Source organism: Lontra canadensis, unplaced genomic scaffold, assembly GCF_010015895.1.
Source record: "Lontra canadensis isolate GAN:19392208 unplaced genomic scaffold, GSC_riverotter_1.0 scaffold4, whole genome shotgun sequence".
Lineage (NCBI taxonomy): Eukaryota > Metazoa > Chordata > Mammalia > Carnivora > Mustelidae > Lontra > Lontra canadensis.
The window spans coordinates 25,849,092-25,857,176 of record NW_022630998.1 but is presented as its reverse complement, the minus strand read 5'-3'; the positions used below and the strand labels follow the sequence as shown (position 1 = coordinate 25,857,176).

Genomic DNA, 8,085 nt, shown 5'->3' with positions numbered 1-8,085 from the left:
AAAGAAACAAATCTAAAGTGGGCCCAATTCAACCAAATCATGACTTTGTGACTGCTCAGAAAACTGAAATCTTGCACTTAGTATCCTCCTCAGTGAAACCATCTAGACATACCCACGTATGTGCAAGCATGTGCAGACAGACTGAGAGTCACACAATAATCAGGACATTTCTTCCCAGAAAGTCAATTTTACCTAGCAGCAAGTCAATTCAGGCGCTGTTTTCTTATAAAACAAATATGGACCTGTTATGGAATAGTATATAACAATTTCTTACATTTTCAAAGAAAGCAAACATAATATTTTATTTTTTTAAGATTTTATTTATTCAGTTGAGAGAGTGCAGAGTGACTGTGTGAGGATTCATCCTCACCATAAACAATAAAACTGAGCTGTTATAATTAATATCTACCTAGAGCAAAGAATCAAGAAAAAGTAATTATTCATCTGAAGTAATTCATACCATGAATGGCTGATAAGTTCCTTATGTTTTAAAAGCAGAAGTAGTAGAGATAGAATAGTTATCCAAATTAGTTCATACAGTAGGGTGGGTATTATGTCTGTTTTGTTCACTCTCAGGACTCTAACAATGTCTGACAGGAAATGAGTACCAAATATCGGTTGACTGACAGAATATTTGGCAATGGCAGCTTTGAGTAAGGAAAATATCTTGGTGTCCATGTTTTTCTTCAACTTATTTTGACAGACAGGGAAAGAAGACTAGTGATTTTGATTTGGTTTCTTTCTTCACCACTTATAGCTAAAAATTTGCTTGCACATCATCTCTATGTTTATATAATTACAAATACATAGTATGAGTGTTTGTTTATAAGGTTTAGGTTGGGGGTGGGTGTTTAACTTAGAATTTTTCTTCCTCCAAAAGATGTTTGAGAAAAAGATGTTCCTTCTAGAACTTTTGGGGATGTACCCTAATAAAAGAATAAGCCCGTGAGCAGGGAATTCCGATGCAATCCTCTATAGCACTTAGCACTGACAGAACTGAATTTGGGAGACAATGTATAAGATGCAGAGTCTGGAATAAAAGTCCAAGTTTCTAATTCAGACTCAGCCACATGTGTGACCCCATGCAAGTCATTTAACTGCATACATGGGTTATTTTCTCTCAGTATTTCCATATCTTACCCGAAACCTGCTAACTTGTGAGGCTTAAAATCCTTAATTAAAGTTGCAAAGTAGTCCTCCTTCTCAGCAGGGTTTTGATCCAAGACCCCCAGCAGATGCCTGAAACTGAGTAGTACTGACCCTTACATATACTGTTTCTTCCTAAACATACATACCTATGACAAAATTTAACTTATAAATTAGACACAGTAAGAGATTAACAGCAATAACTCATACTAAAATTGAATAATTCTAACAACATACTGTGATGTGAACATGGTCTCTTTCTTTCTCAAAATAACTTATTGTAATGTACTCACCCTTCTTCTTGTGATGATGCAAGATGATAAAACACCAAATGATGAGATGACGTGAGGTGAATGACGTAGGCATTGCAACTGTAGAGTCAGGCTATTATTGACCTTCTGCCAATTCATCAGATGGAAGATCACCTGCTTCCAGACTACTTACAGTTCACCACAGGTAACTGAAACCACAGAAAGCCAAACTGCTGATAAGGGGAGACAACTTTACAAAACTGTTTCCGGAGAAACTACAAGAGTCAACAATGACACTAATTAGACAGGTTATAAGGGTGTTACATTTCCAGAAGAAGATTTAAAATGCAATATATAAATGTCAGTTATGTAGCTGCAAAGAACAATACTAAAATTTAATCCTACTATGTTTTTAAGTGAGTTCATCCATGTAACTAGTAAAAGCTAAACACAGAATATAACGTGGCCTCATGCTTAAGGGGAAATGCATAATAATGCCCACTGGGGAAATGGAACAATGCAGATGTAGCTCTAACAGTGACCCTGCTTACCAGGCTTTTCCTGTCCACCTTCTCCTGCCTTTTGTCATCATCTTCTTCTGGGGGTACACTTTCACTGGCAAGGAGTACAAAAAGCCATTACAAAAAGAAAGTGGTAAAGTGATGAAGTATTGACCCAGTGGGCAAGGAAATGAATTATATAACTATAGAATGGTATGTGGGAAAATATGTACAGACAGGAGATGAATAAAAAGAGGCACTGTGCATGTTATTAACTTGGACAGGAATAAAAGAAAAGGATCTTATCATCTCACTTTTTCTCTGCCTTATTTTTCCAGATAGATTTGACAGCTCGGAATTCCTCAGTGACTTTCCCTTCTTCATTTTACATCTTTTGGTTCATCTTTCTTCCCTTCCTTTCACAGTTTTCAAGCCCCGATCTCAAACTCAAATAAATAAATAAATAAATAAATAAGGAAGAAAGAAAAAGAAAAAGGAAGAACGCTGGGCCTGGGGCTTGCACATAATGCTGCTTCACTCAGGAGAGTCTCAGTTTCCCTGCACTGTTTTCCATCCGTAAAGTGGTCATAATAATACTTGTCCCAGCCATGATACAGGAATGTGTGACTAAGGTGTGGGGAGGACAGGAGCAAAAATTAACCTCTCAGGCATCATTGTCACTATTTCTCCTCTCAGATCTCTCCTTATTCAGGAGAAGCCTTGGTGGCTAGGCACTTGTGAGGGCCATGCCTTTTCCATTCCCACAGCCACAACTCTTGACTTACCTAGCCCAAAGATGTGGGGTTTTATTTTGTTTTGTTTTGTGTTGCCTATGCTGGGATCCCATTTCATTCCTTCTGCTTCTCCCATATTTTTAGATGAAATAAACAAACATCTCATCAATATCTATAATCCATTTATCTATGATGTTGAAGACATAAAATCCTAATCCTATATGTGAGGTTAAAAGGCCAATCCTAACTCTTCCTTGAATAGGAAATGTGACATTTCTTTTGAATCCTATTAATCATATTTATCAATAAGAAAGCTAACGTTTAATATTCTTTTATATTCACCTTGTTAACAATTTCTTTCTTTTTTTTTTTTTTTGTTCTCTCTGACCTCTTTTGAAACTGCCCTTTATAAACTCCCCATAGTGTTCCAAAAAATAAAGCAAGTAGGACAAATACCAAAACTCCTAAACATTTCTGCAGGAAACACATTTTCTTGACACTGTCCACACCAACTGGATACCATGAAACCTTGTTTCCTCTCATCTCTACACCCTGAAGAAAAAAATAAAAAGTTCCATTCCCACATTACTTCAAGAACTTAAATTTTCCTGTGGGATATGGAATTCTTGTAACACCTCCAGCAACGCAGTCCATTCTTTTCCTTGTTTAAATCTTTACAATTATTGTTCTCAAGAAAGCAAATTAAACAAAACAAATGGTGACAATGGCCTGGAGTTCTCTAATGCAAAATTATGGATCTCAGAGGGTCTTTTAAAAATGTACCTTACCTAGTTGCTATTTATTATCAAACATACCTAAATGTTTGTAATGTGTGAATATTTTAAAGCAAACCTATCAGGGTGTCTGAGTACAGAGTTAAGTCAATAGTTTGCAAACATCTCGTTGTTTCTTTACATGCATTTAGGTACTGATACATCTTTTGCAGTGAATGAAGCAGACCTGCACACATACAATAAAGGAAAGCAAAAATTACCAGGTTTGGGCTTCTCTTCACAGCCAGAAAGATTCTGTTGAGTCTGCCAGCAGGAGATCTTGCGTATTAATACTCTACCTGGAAGAGCTGACATGTTGAAAATGAGATTAACACCTTCCTGTTTTACATTAACTAAGGCTAAAGTGTCATTTGCCTTATCAGGAGAAAAAATTCAAGACTGAAATGATAGGGTTGCCAGCAAGGTATGGTTTTAAGCAAATGTTAAAATACTAAGTAGGATTTTTTTTGTTGTGGTGGTGGTGAGTCTTTGAAGATAAATACCTTGTGCAAATAAAAGCCAAAATAATCAGGATGACTCGAAGACTACATACAAACACATGAAGCACAGCAACTCCTTTTTGGGCCAATACTAATTGACATTTGGCTCCTAGTAAACAACTTGTCAGAGCACTTAAAAAAATAATAAATAAATGAATGCACCATGTCAAAGAGTTCTGATGCCTTAGTATTTGTTGCCAATTCCAAACCAGCCTAGAAACAGAAGAGCTAATATAAATGATTTATTTGTTCAGATACAAGATAGCACTTTTTAATTCCCTCACTTCACAATCCATCTAGTTATGTATTTACTAAAGATGAGCATTTAGATGAGAAAGTATTAAAAATTCTAATGTAGGGAAGTCTCGAAATCATTGTCAGCTATGGGGTAGGATGAGCGGGCCAGGAGTGGCTTCATGTTGCTCTCCTCCGAGAGGACCCCCAACAGGAACTGGTGGGCTCTTCTCAGGCTGGCAAGGCCGGCCGGTCATCCACACTTTGTCCTCAGGTGACAGCCCCCTTCTGCAATGTGAGGCCCACTTCTAGGAGTGGCAGGGAGTCCAGAAAGGTGGACGTAAGTTCTTTGTCCTCCAGGCCTCATAGTCTCATTGTACAGACACATCAGCAACAGCCGGAATACAATTTGGACTCCAATCAGAGCAGAGGCATAAACACCTGAAATGCGAGCAGTGAGGGAGGGAGAATTCTCCAGGGAGGATCTGGGATAATTTCCCAGAGAAACGGTGTGAGCTGGATCCTGCGGGATGAATAGGATTTTAACAGGTGGGAAGGGAAAATGGTGGTGAGGGCTTTCTAGGTAGAATGGACCAATTCATTATATTTTGACACCATGATCACAGAGAGCATTATGGTTAAATAGACACCTAAAATACATCAACGGAAAATATGTTATTACAGAAAATGCTGTCAGCAATCTACTTAAAAAAAAAAACTATCTATACATGTGTACTGAATATACAAATGGTAAGAAAAAAGGAAAAAGTGAGACTTTATTCTCCTTGCTCAGTGTCTACTATTCAAACCTTAAGAATAAAACATACCAGTAGCTATTGTTTCTATTCATTTCAGAGCTTCTACTTGCTGATATCTTATGGGGTCTCCAGGAGGTGGGGGAAATGAAAACTCCTGAGATTTTCAGGAATGCCAACAATGTGAAGTTGGAATCCCACTCTAACTACTTTCATTCATTGTTCCAAAGGTGACACTGGTCCTTGTGTCAAAAGGGAGCTGGAGGAGGACAAGCAGTTTTAAGGTAGCACAAAGTAAGGCAACTTAATGCTTCTTAAGGAGAAGCTGCGGAGGGCTGTGCTGGTGGGGACGAAGATAATACAAAAACAGCAATAAGAGAAAAAAGCACGGGTGGGGTGGAGGGGGGAAGGAGTTCTGCTAACTTGGGATGAGGTAGGAGGAAGAGGTGGAAGTCACCTTCACAGGTGTTTCAAGAAGATTTGTGAATGATGCAAACCTAGGGACAACAGAAGCAGTGAGGCGGGATGCAGAGAGACATCCAGGGAGCTCCCAGGAATAATGAAGAGCACACGTTGCATCATCAGGATCACTGAGACCCGAATCCTCTGGGGAAGTCATGTCTTTTTTGTACTAAATGTTTTGAAGCAGAGCTTGGGGGTGGAGTGAGAGAGGAGGGGAAAATCACTGGGAAAAATTAAGCAGTCTGAAAGGAGTCTAAGATTATGAAGATAAATGTTTACCTCTCTGCTGCATTGTATCTCTTGAAATGAAACTGGTTTTGAATAGTGCTGCATCCGTACTGCAAGAATGTGGGCATTGTGAACAAATTGACTGTCTCAGATGATTTGACACATTTTGATTTCTGCTTAGGAAAATATCTGTTAATCCTATTAGAAAGAGAAGGAGAGGGTCCTGAGTAGGAATGTAAGAGATCAAATCACTTACCATCTTGCTCACACTCTCCAACTGCCAAGGTCTTAGAGTCAGCATTTCCACAAGACCTGGCGCCTCATCCCTGCCCCGCTTGGCCCCACATGGAAACCTCTTCACTACCCGCCCCCACCCCCCCATCCCTGCCATGGCACTGGTTAAAATCAAGACCACACTGGATGGCAGCCTTGTCGCTGGCAAACCAAAGCAGAAAAGACCTGGCGTTATTCTTTCTTTTCATGTATTTTCTTTCTTTTCCTCCATCCTCCCTTCTATTTTCCTTTTCATTTGTCTCCCTCCCTCCCTCCCTCCCTCCCTCCCTCCCTCCCTCCCTTTCTTCTTTATATGGTTTGCTCTTTCCTAATATCCAACTCTAGACCATTCTTTGTGTTTGGCAAAGGAAGCAGTTTTATTGTTGGGTAACTCCAGGGGGGATATGGTGTCTATGATGTTGTCTGGGCCAAGCCTCCCCCGGGAAGGTTAACTACCTCTAGCTTATTCTCTGAGGGGGAAGGATAACAACCACATGCTCGAGCACCAGCCACCCTCTCTTGCCAGAAAGTGGAGCTGTTCCTGCTTGGGAGTACCTCTGCTTCCCACACGGGTGTATCTCAGTGTTGTAGTGAGACTTACTGGGACCAGTTATCTGGACTCTGAATTGATAAGAGTACAAATGACAAATCTGGGAAACAGAAGACATTTTTCCCCAACTACTTCCCAAAAAAGGTTCTTCTGGGAGCAACACCCAAGTCTGATCAAAGGATCTGTTCCTCTGTCTCAAGAGCCAACACTGGAGCCCAGCATGCAGCTAAAAATATGCACTCACAGTCCTAGAAAATTGTATTCATTAGACTCTACCTACAGGTCCTCACCCAGAATCTGCTCTATGCCAAAGCAGCGTGCAGCTGTTAATCCTCCTTTATAGATTAGGCAGTAAAATAAAGAGGGTGGGGCTGAAATGCAGGGGAAGTCTGCACACGTGTTTGGAAAGGAAGAAAAGGAAAAGCACAGGGATTTCTTGTTCTCTCCTTCCTGTTCCAAGTGCCAGGGTTGTCCAGACACCACAGAGAGATGCAGGGCTTTTTCACATTTACAGTATTTTCACTGCCACAGGGTTAGTGCTTGCTACACGTAAAATGGGAAGTTAGACACAGATCAGATAAATGCTTTTCAAACAGTGGCACATTATTCTTTCTGGATCCCTCCTCCCCTCTTCTTTATATGTTAGAGAGGAAAGAATGAGAATTGGAGTTGACATTACCGAGCACTTACTATGTGCCAAGCACTGTGGCAAGTGTGTTGTATACGGGATCTCATTTCCTTCTTCTAAGATACGTGGGAGGTAGACTCTTCTCTCACCACCACTTTGCAGAGGAGGACATTAAGATTGCCGAAAGGTGAACGAACTTGAGCAAGTAAGTGGCAGAGCTGGGATTTGAACCCAAAGCTTCCGGAAGTCTTGCTCTTGACATCTGCGCCATAATGCCATCTCTGAACAGTTCCTGTAAAAATATGTTTCACAGCTTTCATTTAAGATCTTGGTGACTGAACCTTAATAATAATTATGTTATTATGTTCCTTTTCAGGATTTTCTGCCATCAAATGGCAGGGTTCCTTGAAGGCAGGGACTGTGTCTCCCTCACCTCTGCACCTCCGTGACCCTTAAAGTATCTTGCACAGAAGAGGAGCTAAAGAATTATTTGTTGAAATGAGCTTTAGATTATCCCTGTATCTAAATAAAGCCCATCTAAACAAGTCCATTTCCCAAACACTAGGGTTTTCCTCTTCTTTGTAGCCATCCTCTTCTTGTTTTGTTTTCAAAAGGTTGATTTTGAACTGGAGGGACATTGCAGTTGTCTTGTCACTTAGAGTGATTTGAAAGTGAGAGTCTGTGTAGTGCTTTAGCCTGCCCTCAGCAATCAGGCCTCACACTCACAAGGCTCTGATTGTAGGAGTTGCCTTATTTGCATTGATGAGGATGAGCCAGCTGCTAGAGCATACAGAACTGCACCTGACACAATCACCGAGTTCAGGATTAGCGCGGGGAATCAGGAATCCACCGCGCTGCATGGCAATCTCAGCCCTACATTAGAGTCACTCATGCAAAATGACCCAAATTTGCAATGAGCACAATTAGCAATCCAAAGATGCATGTTAATTTGGGGGCTGATATTTTCCTACATGTCCCTAAATTAAAAATAATAAATATACTCTTTCCTAGGGCATGGAAATAATTCAGGGGATTATGAGTTTGTAAAAAA

The 8,085-nt window shown here is 40.2% G+C and overlaps 1 long non-coding RNA gene across 1 annotated transcript in view; it reads right to left on the bottom strand.

Moving 5' to 3' along the window:
- Window positions 1-5,640: 5,640 nt before the first annotated feature.
- LOC116860747 overlaps window positions 5,641-8,085 on the bottom strand; it is a 32,065-nt gene continuing 29,620 nt past the window's right edge. The window contains exons 2-3 of the long non-coding RNA XR_004381345.1: window positions 7,097-7,326; window positions 5,641-5,781 (exon numbers count right to left, since the gene is read on the bottom strand). This is a non-coding gene — a long non-coding RNA (uncharacterized LOC116860747). The remainder of the gene's footprint in view (window positions 5,782-7,096; window positions 7,327-8,085) is intronic.